Genomic DNA, 24,043 nt, shown 5'->3' on the forward strand with positions numbered 1-24,043 from the left:
GTCTGGCTTTGATGGGTTGAGATAATTTACATACAGATAATATCACGACTCATTATGTCTAAAGGGGAAAATCCTTGGAAATAGATTAAACAAACAGAAGAGGAATTGGTAATAATTGAGGCCAAGTGCCTGACTGGCTGTGAGGGGAATGAACCCAGAGGCCAGGCGGAGAGTCTAGACCAGGATGTGGTAGGGAGACCTCCCTGTCCTTCCACTGAGATGAGGGAAAGGAGGCGATGGTGGGTGTGAATAAATTCCTTTTCTGGGTGGGGGATGAGGGCAAGCAGGAAGGTGAAGAAGCTCTAGTTACTGGCATTGATAGGGAGAGTGGTAGATCAGTACTTATGAAGATGGTTTGGAATTAACTGTTATGGAATTGTGAGCAAGATAGAATAGAGACCTGGAAAGCAATGCCAGGCCATCAGAAGGCAAGGTTTGGTAGTTTTCTCCAGGGGTTCTTAGCTAATTAGATGTAAGAAGCGTCTCTCTGAACTGCTCATCAGCCCTCAGCTGCCTTCTGCTTTGGTTTTAAACCTCATCACAGAGTGTATCTGCAGATAGTACCGTCTCTTTTGTAAAGGGCTAAACATCATCTACCTGTACAACTTACAACAAATAAACAACAAAAAATGAGATTAAACGTGTTTTCCCCCAAAACCTAATATGAAATATCGTTCTTTTTAATAATGTTGGAATCATAATTAGATTGACCCACATACCAACATGACCATGAAAGCTGGACATGGCCTAGTATTTATCTTATATTTTATAACTCGTCTTCTTGGGAAGGCATCATATTCTGCTACTGCAAGCCTGAATGTTCTTCTATGGCAAGACAGAAGGTGCCAAGTCTAACCCTGTTCCCTAGATCTTACATATTCAGGTGGTAGGCAAGATTTCATAGCTTTAAATCAAGATCTCACTATTCACATTTTAGTTTTCCATGGACTAACTAGCAACCCAGTGTTCTTCTTTCTGGAAAAATTACCTCCAATCCTAATCTCTGCTTTCTCAAATATGGTTGCAGGGTAGAAATCAACTCAACGGTGGAGTCATCCTCTGGTGTGTAGCTTCCTGTGTGAATCCTAGAGGCTTCATTTTGACACCTTGCCTCTCATGTGGTTTTCATCTCAACCTCAAGTTCAGCTGCAAATCCTTCTCAGGAAGTGAGAAACTTCCTAGCTTCTTCAGTGGCCATCTCCCCGGCTGCTCCTGGTGGCATCAGTGCTGCCTCTTCCCTGAGTCACTGCACTCAAGTGACCAAACTCTTTGGAGTCTCAATTAAGTCTGGTTTCCCACAGAATAAGATTAGTAAATGCTTCAGAGACAGTTTGTGAAATATTGAGTCAATTCTGAACCTAAACTGAAAATAATTTCTTATTTCATCTTGATTTTGAAAATTTAATGCCATATAGATCTTCAGTTGAGGTCACTCATTTCATAAGTTCCAGTTCCCTGCCTTCTGCTTACTCAGAAGTGCCCCTCAGGGTCCCAGTCAGCACATATTTATCAAGAACCTACTCGAGCTTGTCACTGGTGATAAAGAGGTGGATAAATCACAGTACCTGTCATCAGAGGCACTCAAAGTTTGGTAAGAGACAGGCTAGTAGTTAATATATAGCAGCAACTCTCCAAACATAGTGTACAGAATAATCAATTGAAAGCCTAGATAAGGGAGATTTTTTTCTGTAGACCTGCCAAAGAATCTGCATTTTTAATAAGTGTGTAGGAGTGGGTGGTCTGGGGAATGGTGGAGGTGAGTCTGATACAGATGGCTTGAGAATCACACTTGGAAAAACACTGCAAGACAATAGTATAAGTGTTACAATAAAGGTATTTATCCTGGATGCTCTGGGAGCCAAGGAGGAGCTGACTGACTCCGCCAAGGGAAGTTGAGGGTAGAGAGGCTGAGGGAAGGAGGTTTTATTGGATTGCTACACTGTCTCCTTTCACATGATCTGTGAGATCTGTGAATCAAATAAATCTCCTTGTCTTTGGCCCTTTGTCTCTAAAACCTCTCCTAAAGTATTTTCTACTTGATTTATAGTGCGTACCCTTTTCTCTTATATATGTTTTTATGTTTTCTTTTAACTAAACAAGTTACACCGTCTGCAACTTCATGGGTTTCATGTGTCTTTTTCCATTTCTAGACATGTTATAATTTAAGTAGCAGTTTCCTCCAGAGCTGAGTTTCCCATTCTTAGCTACTTATTTCTGAATTTCACTTACTGCATATGCTTTTTTTTTTTTTGCCTTTAGCAAACAAGCTCTTTTCCTTAACCCCAAACTGAAAATATAACCCTTACCTTACCCAGACATTGAATGTACTGTTTGCTTCTATCAGTTTAAAAGGAAGGTGTGGGCTATTGTTGTTGTTGTTTTTTTTAATGATGTAATCAGAATTTTTATTTATTTATTCTATTTATTTATTTTTGGCTGTGTTGGGTCTTCATGTCTGCACGCCGGCTTTCTCTAGTTGCGGTGAGCGGGGGCTACTCTTCCTTGTGGTGTGCAGGCTTCTCATTGCAGTGGCTTCTCTTGTTGCGGAGCATGCTCTAGGCGTGTGGGCTTCAGTAGTTGTGGCTCGTGGGCTCTAGAGCGCAGGCTCAGTAGTTATGGCACACGGGCTTAGTTGCTCTTCGGCATGTTGGATCTTCCCGAACCAGGGCTTGAACCCATGTCCCCTGCATTGGCAGGCGGATTCTTAACCACTGCGCCACCAGGGAAGTCCCTGGGCTATTGTCTTGTGAAGGTTATCACAGGATAACTTAGCATCATTACATTTGTGTTTATGAATTTACACTTTGATGTGGAGAGAGTAAGAAATGTATCACAAGCAAATCTTTACGCAGTTAGTCTCAAACAAGCCATTACTGAGAAATGAGAAAAAATATCAAGCTGTAGAATATTTTCCTTTTTTTATATCCAAGTATTATTTCCTTCATATTGAAATGTTGAACTATGGAAACAAGAGTTGTGTTTTATTGGCAAAGAGGAGGGATGTGGAAAAGTTGTGGCAATCATTTTTTGAAAGAAACTCCTATGGACGGAATTGTGTTTCTCTAAATTCATATGTTGAAGCTCTAACCCCCCAGTGTGACTGTATTTGGAGAAAGGGCTTTTAGGAAGTAATTAAGGTTAAATGAGGTCCCAAAGCGGGGTGTGTGTGGGGGTCCTAATATGATAGAATTGGTGACCTTATAAGAAGAGGAAAAGAAAAAGATTCTCTCCATGCGTATGCACTGAGGAGAGGCCATGTGAGTATGCAGTGACAAGGCTGAGGTCTGCAATCCAGGAAACAAACTCTCACTAGAACCCAGCCATGCTGACACCCTGATTTCAAACTTGTAGCTTCCAGATCTATGAGAAAATACATTTCTGTGGTTTAAGCCACCCAGTCTGTGGTATTTTGTTATGGTAGCCTGAGTTAATACAGAAGACACACTTGACAGCATGAAAGTCTGTGGTTCTGGGTTCTAGTTCTGATTCTACTACTCTTAGTTCTTGTGGCTCTAGAAGTTTCATAAGACCTCAGTTTCCTCTTTGCAGAATGAAGGAGTAAAACTGACTCTTAAGATATTATTTGATTTTGAAATCTTTGATTCTAATTACATGAAATTAACTGCTTTGTGAAGATCATATAACATTGAGCCTGAAGCAGCTTTCAAGGCCTTTTTGCCTAACTCTCATTTAGTGGAAGAGGAACTCAGGCCCCAGTAGATTGTGACATGACTTTCCCAATGTCACAGTGATACTCCTGGCAATGCCTGGAAGTGTAGTCTCCTGTTTGTTCCTCTTCCTTTTACACTACTGAGTGAGTTGTCAGCTATTAAATAGGAATAGGTTTTCTTTCATGGACCTATTTCATTGGGAAAATGTTAATAAGTTGGAAAATACTAAGCTTTTCAGAATGAACTTTTTAAAAATTGTTTTATTGTGATTTATCATGAAAATATTCTGTAAGTGTTTTCTTTTAAAGTTATCTATTATTGCATTTAAGTATTTCTCTCTAAATGTTTATTAATTGATACTAATATGCATATATGGTAATATTTTATTTAAAATTTGTTTTTTCAAAATAACATGATATGGTAAATAATAAAATTATACAGATGTATTTATGATGGAAAGTAACAGTTTCTCAATCAAAATTCTCCATTCCCAATTATTCTCCAAAAAGGCAAAATCATGCTGTTACTTTTCAGATTTCTTTTGAAGATTAGCTTGACAACGTTGGAGAATGTGCTTATTCCTGTACTCTTCCATAAATCAATAAACCAGATTCATAGACTTCCTATTAAGAAACTTGAGGTAATAACTAACTTACATTACCCTCCCATCCTCATCTCCCATGCTAAAATTTGATATTGTTTTTAGTTTTTCTAAACCTTTTAATTTTTAAATAATATCATAAGACATCTTTTGGCAGAATTTTTTGATTCCTTGTTTTGTAAAATGAGTACGTCTAAGTAGTAGGACCCCTGCTTTTTTCTCACTTTTCCTTTCCTATTTCTACATCTTCCTATCAGCTACTCTTGCTTTTACATGGTCAAGGTTAACATTTACCTTCCATTCTGCAACCACAAATGTGTCATCTCTACTTGTCCAGACCTTGATTCTACTGTTGAAAACCAATAAAATAATGTTTTAAAGAATGTTTGGGGACCCCAGATATTCTGTACAAATGGATTTTCTGCAAAAATGGAAATTGGAAATTTGCCACTTAGGCAATTTTGAATTAGAAATTACATTTATTTGAATTATGAGGGGAGGTAAATATCCCCTTTTTCTTTACTTTGCCTTTAAAAATGACTTAGCATAAATAAAATGCCAGAAAGGGTGCCATGAATATCATTTAAATAATTTTTTTAAACTGTGTTAGTTTTTATAAAATTAGAATTTCTGATTGGGTTCAAAAGGTCTGATTAGACACTGCATTAAATTGTACTTCTTTAGAAGTCTTGATAAACACTCTTTGATATACTGGTTTACTCACTGAAGTGAATTCAGTAAAATTCTATCTTTAATGTGTTCCTGTCATGTGATGCTTAAAATTATTCTGTGTAACTAAGTCAGAACCTCACTAAATCATCCTTAGAGTCACACCAAAAAAGACTTCATTGTTGTTAAAAGTGTAATTATGTTAGTTGGTTTGGGATGAAGGGCATGTCTTAACGTTAATAAACTCCTATGTACTGATTTCTGTTATGTCCAGGGAAGCTTGTAGGAGGTTCCAATGCACTTTGGGTCAATTGTGTCTATATTTTTAATTATATTAACAACTGTAATACATTGCCTCTTTTTTGTAATCATATTTTCAGTATAGTTGCTAGGGAGTTATTTGTACAGCAGGGACTACAAGTCTCTATGCCTTTCTGATGAAAGTATGTTCTTGAGCTTCCTTGCCTATATAGCATTTCATATCTTGCAGACATAAATCCCAGAGCTAAGCCTAGCTCGAATAGCTCTGTATAGTTTCACTTCCCCAAGGGTAGTTATATCATTTCTGAGATAAGAGGATCAATACAAAATAAGGTTCTCTAAGTAAGGGCTAAACCAATACCAAATATAGCATTGATGAAACATTTAGTGGCTTCCTGTTTGTGAAGTTCATCAAAGCTATAAAGCTGACTAAAACCAGGATTTGAGTTCTGCAGAAGACTACATGGTCACAAAATATCTGAGACAGTCTTTGTACTTGTAATTGTGCCCGGAGATTTCTATTTTTACCATAGATCATGATGGAATTCCCATTTAAGGCCCTTAACTTCTGATTAAATCACATATCTCATTATGATAAAATTTATTATGAACAAATGTCAATGTATTTCCATACTTTCTACTAGATTATGAACTGCTAGGGAGTATTCATTATGCTTTATCTTCTTTATATCCTCCAGAGTGTACTAGAGGATGCTTCTCATACATGAGATACTTGGCAAGAGCTAGTTTTCTGCCTGGCACTGTGCTAATTAATCAATTTAGATGCGATTTTTCTTGAATTCTCAGAACAACCCCATGAGGGAGGCACTCTTTAGTTCTCTTTCATGGATGAGTAACTTAAGGGAAAGAGAAGTTAAGTCACTTGACTAGAGGCAAACAGCTAGTTAAATATTAGAGCCAAAATTCATCTGTGTCACTGAACTCTTCCAAGATGTCTTATAGTTGGAATCATATAGTATGTAGCCTTTCGGATTGACTTGTTTCACTTAGTAATATGTGTTTAAGATTCCTCCATGTCTTTTCATGGCTAGATAGTTCATTTTTTTCTAGTGTCGAATAATATTCCATTGTCTGGATGTACCGCAGTTTATCCATTTATTTACCTACTGAAAGCCATTTTGCTTGCTTCCAAGATTTGGCAATTATGAATTAAGATGCTATAAACATTCATGTGCAGGTTTTTGTGTGGATATAAGTTTTCAACACCTTTGGGTAAATACCAAAGAATACTATTGCTAGATTGTTTGGTAAGAGTATGTTTACTTTTGTAAGAAACCACCAAACTGCCTTCCAAATTGACTGTGTCATTTTTCATCCCACCAGCAATGGATGCGAGTTCTTGTTGCTTCACATCCTCACCAGCATTTGGTGTCATCAGTGTTTCAGATTTGGGCCATTCTAATAGGTATGTAGTAGTATCTCGTTGTTTTAATTTCTAGTTCCCTAATGACATATGATGCTGAACATCTTTTCACATGCTTGTTTGCCATCTGTATATCTTTTCTGGTGAGGTGTCTGTTCAGGTCTGTGGCACACTTTAAAATATGGTTGTTTGTTTTCTCACTGTTGGGTTTTCTGAAATTGAAGTATAACTCTTATTGAGTTTTAAGAGTTCATTTTATATTTTGGATTACAATTCTTTATTATATATGTCTTTTGCAAATATTTTCTCCCAGTCTGTGGCTTTGTATTCTTTTACATTTGTATTCTTTTGACATTGTCTTTTGCAGAGCAGAAGTTTTTAATTTTAATGAAGTCCAGTTTATCAATTATTTCTTTTATGAATTGTGCCTTTGGTGTTGTCTCTAGAAGGTCATCAACACATTCAAGGTCATCTAGGTTTTCTCTTGTGTTCTAGAAGTTTTATAATTTCACATTTTACATTTAGATCTGTGATTCATTTTGAGTTAAATTTTGTGAAGGATGTAAGGTCTGTGTCTAGATTCACTCAAGTTGTTCCAACACTATTTATTGAAAAGACTCTCTTTGCTTCATTGTATTGTTTTTGTGCCTTTGTCAAATATCAGTTTACTACAATTATGAGTATGTATTTTGGGGCTCTATATTTTGTTTCATTAATCTATTTGTCTGTTCTTTTACCATTACCATACTATCTTTTTTTTTTAACATCTTTATTGGAGTATAATTGCTTTACAATGGTGTGTTAGTTTCTGCTGCATAACAGAGTGAATCAGCTGTACATAGACATATATCCTCATATCCCCTCCCTCTTGTATCTCCCTCCCAACCCTCCCTATCCCACCCCTCTAGGTGGTCACAAAGCACCGAGCTGATCTCCCTGTGCTATGCAGCTGCTTCCCACTAGCTATCTATTTTACATTTCATTACCATACTATCTTAATTACTGTAGCTTTTATAGTAAGTTGTCTTGAAGTCAGGTGGTGTCAGTCTTACAATATTGTAAGATGTTCTTCTTCTTCTTCAATATTGAGCTGACTTTTCTGAGGCTTTTACCTTTCCATATACTCTTTAGAATCAGTTTGTCTATTTCCACAGAATAATTTGCTAGAATTTTGATTGGGATTGTGTTGAATCTACTAAGTTGGGAAGAACTCACATATTGACAATATTGAATCTTTCTATCCATGAACATAGTTCTTTGATGTCTTTCATCAGAGCTTTGTAGTTTTTCTCATGTAGATCTTGGCATATTTCGTTAGATATATGCCTAAATATTTCCTTTTTGTGGTGCTAGTGTAAAGGATAATGTGCTTTTTTTTATAAGTAAAGTTTTATTGGAACACAGTCACAGTCTTTCATGTACATATTTTCTGTTGTGCTACAAAGCAGAGTTCAGTACTTGCCATAGAAATTATGTGATCCACAGATTTTAAAATATTTCCTATCTCACCTTTACAGAAAAAGTTTTCTGACCCCTTGTCTGGAGGAGTAACTTTCAAACTCCAACTCACACTGGAAAATATATTTTACTTGCTGATCCTGTACACACATTTCAGCAATTAAAATATTACAGATGCCTGAGTGTGGGGTTGCCAGATTTACCTATAAGTAAAAAGCAATAAAGGATAATGTACTTTAAATTTCATATTCTTCTTGTTAATTATTGGTGTATAGGAAAGTGATTAATTTTTCTATATTAATCTTGTATTCTGCAATTTTGCTATACTTAGTTCCAAGAGTTTTTTGGTTTGTTTTTTATTTTTTTTAGTTTTCTACATAGCTGATCATGTCCTCTGTGAACAAAGACCATTTTATTTCTTCTTTCCCAATCTGTATACCTTTTATTTCCTTTTCTTATTGCATTAGCTAGAACTTCCAGTATGATATTGAAAAGCAGTAGTGAAGGAAAATCCTTGCCTTTTTCTTAGCTGGGAAGCTTTGGGTTTCTTATCATTAAGTATGATGCTAGCTCTAGGCTTTTTGTGGATGTTCTTTACCAAGTTGAAGAAATTCTATTCTATTCCTGGTTTACTAAGAGTTTTATCATGAATGGGTGTTGGATTTTGTCAAATGCTTTTCTCATCTGTTAATATGTCATGTGATTTTTTTTTTTTTTTTTTAGCCTGTTGATGTGCTGGATTACATTAATTGATTTTTGAATGTTGAACCTGCTTTGCATTGCCTGGGATAAATCCCCCTTGGTCATCGTGTATAATTCTTTTATACACTATTTGATTCAATTCATTAATATGAGGATTTGTTGAGGATTTTTACACCATTGTTCATGAGAGATACTGGCCTGTAGTTCTCTTTTCTTATAATATCTTTTTCTGGTTTTGGTATTAGAGTAATGCTGGCCTTGTAGAATGAGTTAGGAAGTGCTCCCTCTTCTTTTATCTTCTGGAAGGGATTGCAAAGAGTTGTCATAATTTCTTCCTTAAACGTTTGGTAGAAATCATGGGTAGAAACATCTGGGCCTGGTACTTTCTGTTTTGAAAGGTTATTAATTTTTTATTTCTTTAATAGATATAGGCCTATTCAAGTTGTCTATTTCTTCTTGAGTTTTGACAAGTTGTGTCTTTCAAGGAATTGGTTTGTTTCATCTAGATTATCAAATTTGTGGTCATAGAGTTATTAACAATATTCCTTTATTATCCTTTTAATGTCCATAGAATAGTGATCCATATTTCATTTCTGATATTAGTAATTTGTGTTTTCTCTCCTTTTTTTTTTTAGTTAACATGGCTAGAGTCTTATCAATTAACCTTTTCAAAGGATGACTTTTTAAAAAATTTTCTCTATTGATTTCTGTTCTTTTTTTCCTAATATGTGCATTCAGTGCTATAAACTTCTATCTAAGCACTGCTTTTACTACATCCCATATATTTTGATAAATTGTATTTTTATTTTCATTCAGTTTAAAATGTTTTATAATTTCTCTTGAGATTTCTTCTTTTACCCATGTGTTATGTAGAATCTCAATCTCTTTCTCTCTCTCTCTCTCTTTATTTATTTATTTTGAAGTTTTCCAGCTATCTCCCTTTTCTTGATTTCCAGTTTAATTCCATTGTGGTCTGAAAGTATGCATTGTGTAATGTATTCTCTTCTTTTAAATTTGTTAAGGTGTGTTTTATGGTCCAGAATGTGGTTTATCACGGTGAATGTTCCATATGAGCTTGAGATAAATGTGTATTCTGCTGTTGTTGGATGAAGTAGTCTATAGTTGTCAGTATATCCAGTTGGTTAATAGTGTGATTGAGTTCAACCTTGTCCTTAATGATTTTCTGGCTGCTTGGATCTCTCTATCTCTGATAGAGAGATATTAAAGTTGCAATTATAATAGTGGATTCATTTATTTCTCCTTGAAGTTCTACCATTTTTTGTCTAATGTATTTTGATGTTCTGTTGTTAGGCACATACACGTTAAGGATTGTTTTATATTCTTAGAGTATTAACCCCTTATCATTATGTATTGCTCCTCTTTATTCATGATAACTTTCCTGTTCTGAAGTCGTATAGTCTGAAATTATTCTAGCTACTCCTCTTTTCTTTTTTTAAAAATTTATTTATTTTGTTTATTTTTATTTTTGGCTGTGTTGGGTCTTCATTGCTGCACGCGGGCTTTCTCTAGTTGCAGTGAGTGGGGGCTACTCTTCATTCTGGTGTCCGGGCTTCTCATTGCAGTGGCTTCTTGTTGTGGAGCACAGGCTCTAGGCACGTGGGCTTCAGTAGTTGTGGCATGCAGGCTCAGTAGTTGTAGCTCGCAGGCTGTAGAGCACAGGCTCAGTAGTTGTGGCGCACGGGCTTAGTTGCTCCGCGGCATGTGGGATCTTCCTGGACCAGGGCTCGAACCTGTGTCCCCTTCATTGGCAGGCGGATTCCTAACCACTGCATCACCAGGGAAACCCCTCTCTTCTTTTGATTATTGTTAACATGGTATATATTTCTCTATCCCTTTAGTTTTAATCAGTATGTGTGTTTGTATTTAAACTGGGTTTGTTTTGGACAACATATAGTTGCATCTTGTTTTTTGATCCACTCTGACAATCTCTGTCTTTTAAGTGGCACATTTAGACCATTGATATTTAAAGTGATTATTCATATGGTTGGATTAATATTTACTGTATTTCTTACTGCGCTCTATTTGTTGCTCTTGTTCTTTGCTCCTATTTTGTCTTCCACACTTTTTCTGCCTTTCATGATTTTAATTGAACATGTTATATAACTTCATCTTCTTGCCTTTCTTAGCATACCAACTACACTTCTTTTTCTTTGTTAGTGGTTGCCCTAGAGTTTGCAATATACATTTACAACTAATCCCAATTTCAAATAACATTTCATAGTTAGTATGAGTACCTTATAATAACAAAACATTCCTAATTCCTCCATCTTGTCCCTTGTATCACTGCTGTCATTCATTTCACTTATACATAAGCATACACACACACACACACACACATGCATACATATGTATACATAATAGAATACCTTGTTGCTATTATTTTGAACGAATAGTTAACTGTTAGATCAATTAAGAATAAGAAAAATAAAAGTTTTAATTTTACCTCTATTTATTCCTTCTCCAATATGCTCTTCCTTTCTTTATGTTGATCCAAGTTTCTGACCTATGTTATTTTCCTTCTCTCTAAAGAACTTCTTTTAATAGGTCTACTGGCAACAAATTTCTTCAATTTTTGTTTGTCTGAAAAAGTTTTTATTTCTCTTTCATTTTTGAAGGATAATTTCACAGGATACTATTCTGGTGGTAGGCTTTTTCTCTCAGCACTTTAAATATTTCACTCTACTCTTCTTTGAGGAGAAGTCAGAAGTAATTCTTATTTTTGATCCTCTATAGGTAAGGTGTTTTTTCCCTCTGACTTCTTTCAAGGTTTTTTTTTTTTATCTTTTGATATTTGAATGTGATATGCCTAGGTGTAGTTTTTTTGGCATTTGTCTTGCCTGACGTTCTCTAAGCTTCCTGCATCTGTGGTTTGGTGTATGACATTAATTTGGGGGAAATTCTTAGTCATTATTGCCTCAAACATTGCTTCTCTTTCTTTCTCTCTTTCTTCTCCTTCTGGTATTGCCATTATATGTATGTTAAAACTTTCGTAGTTGTCCCACAGTTCTTAGATATTCCATTCTGTTTTTTTTTTCATTCTTTTTTCTCTTTGTCTTTCATTTTTAGAAGTTCTATTGTCATATCCTCAAGCTCAGTGATTCTTTCCTCAACTGAGTGCAATCTACTAATGAGCCTATCACAAGCACTCTTCATTTCTGTTACAGTGTTTTTGATCTCTAGCATTTCCTTCTGATTTTTCTTAGAATTTCCACCTTTCTGTTTACATTATCTATCTGTTCCTGCATGTTGTCTACTTTTCCCATTAAAGCCCGTAGCATACTAGTCAGAGATTTAAAAATCCCTGGTCTGGTAATTCCAACATTTTTGCCATATCTGACTCTCATTCTGATGTTTGTTTCATTTTTTTAAACTGTATTTTTTGCCTTTTAGTATGCCTTGTAATTTTTTGTTGAAAGGTGAATATGGTGGGTAATGTGCTGGGTAAAAGGAACTGTAGTAAATAGGCCTTTAGTAATGTATTGGTAAGGTGTAGGGGGAGGGGAAGCATACTATAGACCTATGAATAGGGCTCAGTCTTTTGGTGAGTCTGTGCCCCTGAGCTGTGAACTTCACCAGTGCTTCTCAATCCCTCCCCATCTCCCCTGCCTTGGCTCCAGCTGGTTGGCTAGAGGGGGCTGGAGTTGAGTATTTCTCTTCCCCCAGGATGGATAGGCCCTGATGAAACCCCATCAGGTCAACCTGTGGTAAAATTGTTTCTCCTGAGGGCAAGCCTTGTAGTAAAAACAGTATGCTCTGGTGTGTTTCAGGATGGTTCCTTCTCCCCTCCCTCTGCTGGAATTTGCTGATATTCTCTGATTTTCTCTGTGAGGACCTGGTAGAGTTCTTGGAGGTAAAACTTACAAAAGTGTGGGTACCCCTCTATGACTGGGTCCCCATGGATTTCTTTTTTTTAACTCTTGGAGTTTTCCACACTGAGCCTCCAGCAATTTGTCAATTATAGTTCAAGTTTTCCTAACCCAGCACTGGTTTCCTCAGAGGTTTCTGCTCTGGTAAGTTGTAATTCTCTGTATTTACCTGTCTCTCTAGTTTAGGGGGCAGTAGTTTGTCCTGTGACCTCATATCTCTGAGGAATCTAAGAAGAGTTGTTGATTTTTCAGTTTGTTTAGTTTTTTACTTATTAGGATGGACTTGTGACTTCTAAGTTTCTTACATGCTGGACCAGAAACAAGAAGTCTGCCTGAACTCTTAATAACCACCGGGCCCCATGTTTTCCCACTAACTAATGGTTGACTTGAATTCTCTGTGTATAGTATCTTAGCTTGGGCTATACAGGAAGCAGAGTCTGGGTTAAAGGCTAATGTGCTATTATTTTAGTAAGGAGTTCAATCACAGGGAGCAAGAGGGAGGGCAAAGGGGAATGAGGAAGGAAGAAGAACCAGTATGAAGATGTGTTATCAAACTGGCCACTGCCTGGTATTGAGCCTAATTGCCCAATTTCAAGGGGCTCTTGAAGAGGCCATTTAAAGAATTACTTTTCAGAAGAGCCTCTGGGGTAGAGGTGGGAGTAAGTATTCATCTGCTGACCTATTCTCCCATTCATCGCAGTTTTACTCCTTGGTTTAACTCCTTTCCTCCACACTTTTGGGTTGTACATGTGTTGGCAAAAAAAAAAAAAAAAAAAGAGGTCCCATGGTATCTTAGTTTGCATTCCTCTGAAAGCAGAGCCTAGACAAGGGCTTAGGGTTTATGTAATTTATTTGGACAGTGATCTCAGAAAGTAGGGGTGAGGAAGTTGGGAGAAAGAGAGAAGGAGAAAAAGACAATATAGGGTGCATTATTGCAGTCCCTGCTGTAAGCAATAGGAGCTCCAACCTACCAGGAATTTTGAGAAATATACAGAATTCCTCTCAGAATTATCCATCCATAAGATGAGAAGCTGGACCATTTACTCACTGTCTTCTAACTCCCATTTATTGAGAGTTGCCCCCCTTGGGGCTGTAACTCTCTTCCCTTTCTGGGCAGTGCTTACATGTGGACTGAGAGTACTTCTGGGACTTTGGAAAAGTCTCCTAGCTTAAAAAAGCAGAGATTTGCACAGTCAGTGTGAGTTTGATATTGAGTACAACTGCCCACCACAGAGTTGAGCCAAAGAGATGTGCCATGGATTATTAGTTGCCTTAGGGAACAGGGAAGCATTAGGGCAGATGGTCAGAAGAGTATTTCTTTTGTAGGATAGTGTGAGATTAGCCTTCCAGAATGGTGCTGACATGCTTATTTTGAGTGGCTCGCATTGTTTATATAGCCGGGGGCTCTGCTACAAACATTTGCCCAGGACTCCACACACCCTAGGGGGAGCCCTGCCTCTGTGAAGCAGGTTGGAATCGTGCAAACTGATGGCAGTGGCTGCAGCTGAAACAAAAGTAAGAAGGGGAGGACTTACAGTGTCATTTACTAGGTAACTGATATCCTTGCTTAGGTGCTTCTTCAGAAAAGTTTTTTTACAGAAGATTTTTAGAATCTATATTCCTCTATTACATATAGAATAACATTTGCAAATGTTTCATGAGTGAGTCAACATATGGGGTGGGTTGAAAAATGTGGCTGCAAATTCTTTTCACCCTCGTATGTATATTCCTTCCAATTCAGAGTTGGAGTCTTTTTCTCCACCCTCTTGAATCTGGACTGGCAGGTAACTTTCTTCTTTTAGTTTATAAAGTCTCTAGATCAAGAGGAGCTATACTACTAGAGGTGGTCTTGTGACTCCCTCTGACCCATAAAATGAAGTGAAAGTGAAATTTTGCAAATTCTGGTCTTGAAGCTTCTGCTTTCACCCTCTCCACTGAGACCAGCATGGAAGGAGTCTAGCCAGTGTTTTCTACTGGAGAAGGAAAGGCAATGTGGGGGAGAAAATCAAGACACCTTAGCTGATGGCCAGCAACCACTCCCAAATGTGAGTAAGGCCATGTGGATCCTCCAGCCTGGCCACCTTTAGAGCTCAACAAACTCACATGAGTGAGTCCAGGCAAAGGCAGATAGGACTGCTCAGCCAAGCCACAGAATCATGAGAAATACTAAATTATTGTTGTTTTAAGACATTAAGCTTTCGGTGGTTTGTTATGTGGCAACAGATACCTAATATAACATAACGAAAATACTAAAAGCCTTTGGAAGCATTTTTATGCTTCAACTAAATAGATGACTAAATTAAATGATGTGTTAATAAAATTTGCAAATACTAATAAGGTTTCATGGTGACCTTTTCTGTATTTAACCAATGAAGAAAACACAGAGGAGGAGTTGCCGTTCCATGCTAGAAAGTAAGCTTATGAAAATTACACCTCAGTGAAATAAATAAAAGGGCAAATAGTACCTTAAATAGTCCATGTAACTACAGAGAACAATTTATATGTGTATGAATTCTTGGCTTCTAGGAAAAGAAGTAACTGAAAAGAAGTCACTTTAGTGACTGTCAGGATGTGATTGAAAAGATGATGCCATTTTGTACTCTGGTCTAATTCTAAATGATTTTGTGGATCATAGCCGTTACTAACATTTACTGAAAAGGCTTGATGGAAGAGCTCTGTTGGCTGAGTAGGGACTATGTTGTACTTGTGGTGCTCCAAAAGTTTCAGAAAGTGGCAATGATTGGAAAGGAGAGGAGAAGCCCAAGAAAATAGATTCCTTATTTTTGGACTTTGCTTGAGTCTATCATGTCCAAAGAGCCAGAGATACCTCATTTTCTTCTAACCATAGAGAGGAAATATCACATCCTGCCTTTAAAATTTGTAGCAGCAGAAATTTGAGTTTTGTTACAAAATGGAAAAAGAGACCTGATAGATTTTCACAAATCACTAATTAAAAGAAATCCTTTTTGCATAGTACTGGGTACAGTAATACTGGTTCTTTGACCAAGTGATACATAGTCATACATAATCTACATATCTAGATTATACAAATTGGTAGCTCATGGGCCAAGTCTATCTACCTTTGGGTATATTTTGTTTAGCCTGCATTGTGTATAAACATAGTGTGTTACAAAAATTGAGATGCCTTTTAAAAATCCAAGAGCTTTCACACAAAATTCCATACTTTCAGCATTTCTTGAAAATTGGATGATCTAACCACAGGTCTAAAGTGAGGGATAGCACCCACCTTAGACAGATCCCATGTTCTCCAGCCAGCAGGCTACACTGATTACCTTATCCGTCTGGTTGCTGTAGGCAAGTGCCAGCATTTATAGACTCATTTCAAAGGGGCAAGCATCCTGGTAATCTGGACTTACTGACTATTTAAACAGCAGTAAGTGGTTTGATTTCCCACAAGTGGAAAATGATCATAAAAAGTCATTTACATATGAAATATCCATTTTAAGTCATTTCCACTACTAAAAAAGCTCCAGTTCAGGCAGGGCGTTCATAGGTTTAGGTAAAATGTTTTAGGGAATGCTTCACAGCTGATAAAGACTTGCTCCCACTCTGACGAGAGGAAGAGAGGAAAGTCCAGAGTTACTTGGATTGAAAGAGGACCTATGTTTTACTTTTGGTATCCCTTGGGGAACAAAGGCTGAGTCTGGGCAGAGAGAACCATAGACAGCTCCCCCTCAGAAGCACCAAAGACCTATAGACTTAGAGGGACCTGTTGAAAGGATATCATGTACCTCACACGCAACCTGAGTGAATGGTGTTTGAGGACAGGATACTCCACTCTCCACCTTTTCCCTAATGCCTTGGCTTGGTAGAAGATCCTAGAACTTTGACAGAATGCATTTAAAAGGATCAGGGAACCCAAAGAGAGCTCATATCAAGTTTCCCACAATCTCAGTGAAATGGTGCTTTGAGTCAGAAATTACTATAGAAAATAGAGGATTTATTTATTTATTTAATTGAAGTATAGTGATTTAAAACGTTGTGTTAGTTTCTGTTGTACAGCAAAGTGATTTGGATATAAATATATATACATATTCTTTTCCATTATGGTTTATTACAGAATATTGAATCTAGTTCCCTGTTCTACACAACAGGACCTTGTTTTTTATCCATCTTATATATAATACTTTGCATCTGCTAGTCTCAAACTCCCAATCCAACCCTCCCCTGCCCCCTGACTTACTTACTTCCCTTAGTATGATAATCTCTGGGTCCATCCATGTAGCTGCAAATGGCATTATCCCACTCCTTTTTATGGCTGAGTAATATTTCATTGTATATGTATGCCACATCTTCTTTATCCATTCATCTGTTGATAGACATTTAGGTTGTTTCCATGTCTTGGCTACTGTAAATAGTGCTGCTGTGAACATTGGGGTGCATGTATCTTTTTGAATTACAGCTTTTTCTGGATATATGCCCAGGAGTGGGATTGCTGGATCATATGGCAACTCTGTTGTTAGTTTTTTGAGGACCCTCCATATTGTTCTCCATAGTGGCTGCACCAATTTACATTCCCACCAACAGTGTAGGTGGATTCCTTTTTTTCCACACTAGAGGTTTTTATTATTAATACACCTAGAATTGTGGACTGAGATCCATGTCCATTATATTGTCAAAGAAATACACTTATTTTAGGAAGGAAAAAATATATTCCATTAAGTACAGTTAGTTTGTATTTTCAAGGTATTGTGTTATTTTTGTTCCTTAACACTAAGTTTACAAAATACATCCTGTGATTCTGCACTTGATTATTACACTGAATATTAGAATCGTGATCCCTAGAGTTAATTGCCTTCACATGTGTTTGGTCATTTGCTGCCAGCTGTGTCTTTGTTTTAAGAGCATCCTTATGTTTCTCCTTCACACCAGCCAGAAACATTTCCAGCGCTATGCACAAGTAATGGCTCTTTAAATTACCACCATCCAGTCATCTTCCAAACAGGTTTTCTTCAAGAGTCAGCAAATGAACAGGACCTTCAAGGACTGCTCTCCAAATAAGTGGATCTTCTACTTTACATGGACTGAGTTCCCACTGGGAATTCCAGGTTTTTATTTCAGAGCATCAAGACACATTGTTGTTCATTCTTAAACCTTAGTTGAGAGTTCCAATGGAAATTCTATCAATATGACAACTGTATTCACTCATTTATTTAAAAAATATATGTTGAATAGCAACTATGTGCTCAGGATGCCATATAAGATCCAATACTGCTCTCTGGGAGCTAACAACCTTCTGGTGAGAGATGAATATATGCATGATTATAAAGGGACATGAAAGTGCTATGGTGAAAGTAGGCACAAGGCAGCAAAGGACAAAAATTGGTGGGTGGGTGGGAAGTCAGAGTACAAAGGAGGTCAAGAAGCATTTTGCTGATGTAATATCCAAAGTATGTTTTGAAGTAAGGAGTTGGAATTATTTAAGAGAATAAACAAGGACCAAAACCTTGAATGCCGTATTAGGAAATTTGGACTTTACCCAGAACTGAGTGTGGTTCCATGTGGCACCAGTAAAGAATTCTAACCAAGAAGGGGGCTTGATCTGATTTCCCTTTTAGAATGAGCACTTTGGTGATAGTGTGGAGGATGAATTAGGAGCATGGTAAAGCCAGGGCAAAAAGATATGTCTTAGGAGGCAGTTAAAATAACTTAGATAATAAATTATAAGAATCAGAACTCAGGCACTAGAAGAAAGAATATATAGTGCCTGAATTTTATATATATATATATATATATATATATATATATATATACACACACACACACACACACACACACACACACACACATATATATATGAGGTAGACGCAAAAGATATTAATATGGAAGAGTATGTTCTGAGGACTAGCTGTATGTATGGGGTGAAAAAAGGAAGGAGTCAAGGATGATTTCAAATTTTCTGCTTGGATAATTGGTTGTGTAATTGATCATTCACAATATTAATGAACAAGTTGGAGGAACATCCCTTAGGAGACTGATGATTAATGAATCTTTGGACTTGTTGACTTTGTGGGGCCAGTGGAACAGTCACATAGAGATTCTAGTTAGCATTTGGATATATGGGTCTGGAGAACATGGAAAAGCTGGGCTGGAAATAAATATTTTGGGTCCTTGGCACATAGAGGATAGCTAAAACCTTGAGAATGAATGAGATGATCCAATGAGTGTTTATAAAGGGAAAATAGAAGAGTACCAATTACAGATTTGTGGGGCACACTGACTGTTAAAGGATTGTCATTTGAAGAGGAGTGTGTAAAACACTTTTCTGAAAACAAGCAACTAGAAGAGCAAGAAGAAAACTAAGGGAAGGTGGAATTTGGGAGCAAATGGAAGAATGAATTGAGAGAGAGAGAAAGAGAAATTTCAGCTAGAACTAAGATTTCAAGGGCTAAATAGAGGTGCTGATTTATTTAGACTTTTTAAATTCCAATCCAATTAAAATAGATGAAAAATCCATTATGAAAAGAAGCATAGCAAATGCCAAAGAAGTTTGAAAGTGACCTATGAAAATAATTAGCAAAGCAATTAGTTTTATTTAATGGTTGTAAAGTGAAGCAGAAGTGGGGGGAGGGATAAATTGGGAGACTGAGATTAACATACACACACTACTATATATATTGGGGTGGCCAAAAAGTTCGTTCGAGTTTTCCATAAGTGGAAAAACCCGAGCGAATTTTTTGGCCAACCCAATATAAAACAGATAATTAATAAGGACCTACTGTATAGCACAGGGAACTCTACTCAATACTCTCTAATGGCCTATATGGGAAAAGGATCTAAAAAAGAGTGGACATATGTTTATGAATAATTGATTCACTTTGCTTTACAACACAAACTAACACAATATTGTAAATCAACTATACTCCAATAAAAAATTTTTTAAAAGTAAAGCAAATGTATAAACCATCCACAAATGTGTTCAGATAATGTTTTTGTAAATATTAGGATATGAGTTTAAATGTTTCTGAAGTAAATGTCTTATTAATCTTGTTTTTGACAATTTCCATTGTTGCATCTGAAATTAAAATTAACGGAAAACTAAAGTATTCTATGGGGACAACAAATTTTAGCTTTAGCACTATCCAGCATATCTGCCTCTGTAGCAGGAAAAAAGAGCAATTGTGAAATTTACCAATGCATTTACTAAAGCCAAGCATCACTTATTAGCTTGTTAAGGCTGCCATAACAAAATACTACAGACTGGGTGGCTTAAATAATATAAATTTATTTTCTCACAACTCTGGAGGCTAGAAGTCCAAGGTTAATATCAGCAGAGTTGGCTTCTTCTGAGCCTCTTTTCTTGGCTTGTAGATCACTATTTCCTCCCTATGTCTTCACATGGTCTTCCCTCTGTACACGTCTGTGTCCTAATCTCCCTTTTAGAAGAATACCAGTCATATTGGATTGGGGCTAACCCTAATGACCTCACTTTAACTTAGTTAGCTCTTGAAATACCCTATCTCCAAATACAGTCACATTCTGAGGTACTGAGAGTTAGGACTTCAACATATGAATTTTGAGAGGACAGAATTCAGCCCATAGCAATCACAAAAACCAATCTGCTTCAAAATTTTAATTTCTATTTATTGACAGAAAAAAGACTTTTCTTATATCATGTTTTGTATTTTAAATTTTAGAATGTATATTTTATCATAGACATATTTTTGATTATTAATAAAGTATGTAATCATGTGTGGTAAAAGCACATTTCACTAATTCACTAGTGGATGCTATATAGTTATTTTTTATACCATGGAATGATTGTATGGGAGGTAAAGACAGTCACAAATTCTTCGACACTCTTTCCATTGAGAGGTAGGGGTCTCAAATCAATGTCCCCTTCCTTTGAATTTGGGAGGGCTCTCTGTCTGCTTTGACCAGTATAAAATGACATAAGTGATGCTTTCTGAGGCGTCAACCTTAAGGTACTGGCAGCTTCTACTCAGGTCTCTTGGTATCCTCCGTTTAGGAGCCCTGGGCTGTCATGTCAGAAGTCCACTGCCCTGAGACTGCCATGCCGGAGAGGCCATGTAAAGGTGATCTGGTCAACAGTCTTCCTTCAGGCATCCTTGCAAAGCATAGATATGTGAGTGAACTCATCTGAGATTTTCCACTGGCCAACTGAACACTACTAAGTGACCTCATATGATAGGTGATGCTTGTAGAAATATTTTCTATATTTGGTCTCTTGCAAATGAAAGGTAACCAAATATATTAGTGTACCAGTAATTTCAATATATAGAGTTGTCTGGGAGTGTATCTAAGTTCAAATATGAAAATGCTCTGTGCAGACCAATAAACTAGATCTCACTTTGGTTGTCATAGTTGTCATGGAATAATTGTGAGTCTGAATCCAAGGCCAAAGATTCCCATTTATACTTTGTCTTTCTATACCCTAGTATCAGAAAAAAGAAAGTGAGCCTATGGCAAATAGAAAATACAAGGCACCCGTGGATGCAGAGGTGTCACCAAATGTCTTAAATTGGTGTTTAGGTATCCTCACATTTAACAGCCAATTTACTCATTTGTCTTTAACGTCTCTTAATTAATTAATTAATCAAAGAAAAATGACCCAATTGAATATCAGAATAATGTAGTTTCATTTTAGAGTGTACGTTTTTATTCCTAAAATAAGTCTGAGAACGAGCAACAAGAGCTGCAATAACCATTTTTACAACCATCTTTCCACCTATCCAATGGTGGTACATAAACTTGGAATTTGACAGTGATAGTTACCAGCTGTTATAGTTATGATTCCTATGATTAGAGCTTGTGCCTTTTCTTGGTGCCGCACACATATTAGTATTGAGGTTTCACGTGGGCAGCAGGAGAATGCTGCAAGGGTAGATCACATGCTTTGCTTCCTTTGAGCAAGGTGGTAAGGAACAAATTGGCAGTAGGAATGTTTTGCCATGAATTCTGTGGCTGGAAAAGAGAAGTAGAAATAGAAATGCATGAAGAATGTGTGAGGGTGACAATAAATAAAGGTGTAAACAAATTAAAATTTAAAAGTGGTGATTTCAGTTCTTTGGTAAATTGTTTATTTCTGTTTCATTATTTTTTCAGGGTTTTTCTCTTGCTCTTTCAATTAAGAGTAGTTCCTCTGCCTTTTCATTTTGCTTCACTTTCTCTGCCTTTATGAACTTAGGTGAAACAGTTACCTATTCTAGTCTTGAAGGGGTGTTCTTATGTGGGAGCATCCCTATACAGACTGTGTGTGCCCAGTGCCTTTGGTGGGAGAGCTAAATTTGATGTGGACACAAGTCACATCTTTCCTCAGGGTGTGCTGGCAGCTATCACTTTGGTAGAGGGTGGAGCTGGAGACAGAGGGGCTAGAACTGGCGCCAGATGTGAGGTGAGACTTCTCTGTGTTCGATGGCAATCACTGCCCTACTGAGGGTGGGGTCTGAATCCCTAGTTGCTGAAGCAGAAGCCTTGAGGGTTAGGCCCAACCTGACCGTTCCCTTTAAGGATATGTTTTTCCCTTTCTTTGCACTGGGACCCTTGCTCCAGAGGGGAGAGTGCTAAAGCAAGTGGGGCCCATGCACATATAGAGGTCTGATGTGCTGCCTGTGCAGGCATCTATAGCTCAGCTCAGACACAGCCTCGGGTGTAATTTCCCTTTGTCCATAGCTGATCACTGCTCACAGCCTCCACCACTGTTGCTCTGTTGTGTAACTACTCTGCAGGGCTGGCAGTGCCCACATGAACTTTCAGCATGTTTTGGGAGGTGAGCTATGTTGGAGCTGCCATCATCAGATATCTGGGCTGCTTCTGGTTCACTGCTTGAGTAAGTGACAACAGTGGCCACAGTCACCCCACCCAGGCTCTATCCCAGGACCAGGTTGCCTCTGTGTCCAACAGTTGAGTCTTTCCCATAGGTAATAAAAATTTTAACTGAGTTAGGGAAAAGAATTAATGTAAACACTTAAACAAGGAACTAGAAAATATAAAAAAAGACCTAATCAGAAATGATGAATTCAATAGTTAAATAAAAAGCACACTAGGAGACTTCCCTGGTGGCACAGTGGTTAAGAATCCACCTGTGAATGCAGGGAACATGCAGGGAACATGGGTTCGAGCCCTGGTCCACATGCCGCGGAGCAACTAGGGCTGTGTGCCACAACTACTGATCCTGCACTCTGGAGCCTGTGAGCCACAACTACTGAGCACGCATGCCACAGCTTCTGAGGTCTGCATGCCTAGAGCCTGTGCTCTGCAACGGGAGAGACCACTGCAGTGAGAAGCCCATTCACCATGATGAAGAGTGGCCCCCACTTGCCACAACTAGAGAAAGTCCACATGCATCAATGAAGACCCAACACTGCCAAAAATAAATAAATGGATAAATTTATTAAAAAAAAACACACTAGAAGGAGTAAATAGCCAACTAAGTGATACAAAAGAATGCATAAGTGCTCTGGGAGATAGAATGATGGAAATCACCCAATTAGAACAGCAAAAAGAAAAACCAATTTTAAAAATTGAAAGCAATTTAAGAGGTCTCTAGGTTAACATTAAGCATACCAACCTTTGCATTATAGGGGTCCCAGAAGGAGAAGAGAGAAAGAGAAGGGGATCAAAAATGTACTTGAGGAAATTATGGCTGAAAATTTCCCAAACCTGAAGATGGAAACAGATATCCAGGTACAGAAAGCACACAGGTTCCCAAACAAGAAGAACTCAAACAGATCCATACCAAGACACATCATAAGTAAAATGGCAAAAGTTACAAAGAGAATTCTAAAGGCAGCAAGAGAAAAACAGAGTCATATATGAAGGAATCCCCATAAGCCTATCAGCTGATTTCTCTGCAGAAACTTTGCAGGCCAGAAGTGAGTGGCATGATATGTTCAAAGTTCTGAAAGGGAAAAACCTGCAACCTAAAATGCTCTACCCAGCAAGATTATCATTTAGAATAGGAGAGATAAAGAACTTCTCCAACAAGCAAAAACTAAAAGAGTTCATCAATACTAAACCTACACTAAAAGAAATATGAAGGTTTTTCTCTAAGTGGAAAAGAAGAATCTACAGGAAAGGGAAAATCCCACTAGGAAATGCATGTATGTGGTAAGGGTTGAGGATCAATCACTTAAATAAGCCAGTCTGAAGATTAAAAGACAAAAAATTGTAAATCAACTATAACTAAAATAAACAGTTAAAGGTTTAAAATGAAGATGTAAAATATAATATCAAAGACACAAAATGTGGGGGAGGGGAGTAAAAAAATGTAGATCTTTTAGAGTTTGAACTTCAATGACCACCAGTTTAAAATAAGTAGATATAGTTATAGGTCAACATGTATGAACCGCATGGTAACCACAAATCAAAAACCTACAGTAGGTTCACAAAAACTAAAAAGGAACACAAGCATACTACTAAAGAAAAG

The 24,043-nt window shown here is 37.3% G+C and overlaps 1 protein-coding gene across 8 annotated transcripts in view; it reads left to right on the forward strand.

Moving 5' to 3' along the window:
- MACIR (macrophage immunometabolism regulator) overlaps nt 1-24,043 on the forward strand; it is a 322,019-nt gene that overhangs the window by 84,964 nt on the left and 213,012 nt on the right. For 6 of the 8 annotated variants that reach the window (XR_012330796.1, XR_012330794.1, XR_012330795.1 and 3 more), the window contains one exon: nt 6,547-6,628. The gene's annotated coding sequence lies outside the window, so the exon portion shown is untranslated. Of the gene's footprint in view, nt 1-4,204; nt 4,312-6,546; nt 6,629-24,043 lie in introns of those variants that run through there. The other 2 variants (XR_012330798.1, XR_012330800.1) reach the window with 1 other exon arrangement.

The sequence above is a fragment of the Tursiops truncatus genome, chromosome 3, assembly GCF_011762595.2.
Source record: "Tursiops truncatus isolate mTurTru1 chromosome 3, mTurTru1.mat.Y, whole genome shotgun sequence".
NCBI lineage: Eukaryota > Metazoa > Chordata > Mammalia > Artiodactyla > Delphinidae > Tursiops > Tursiops truncatus.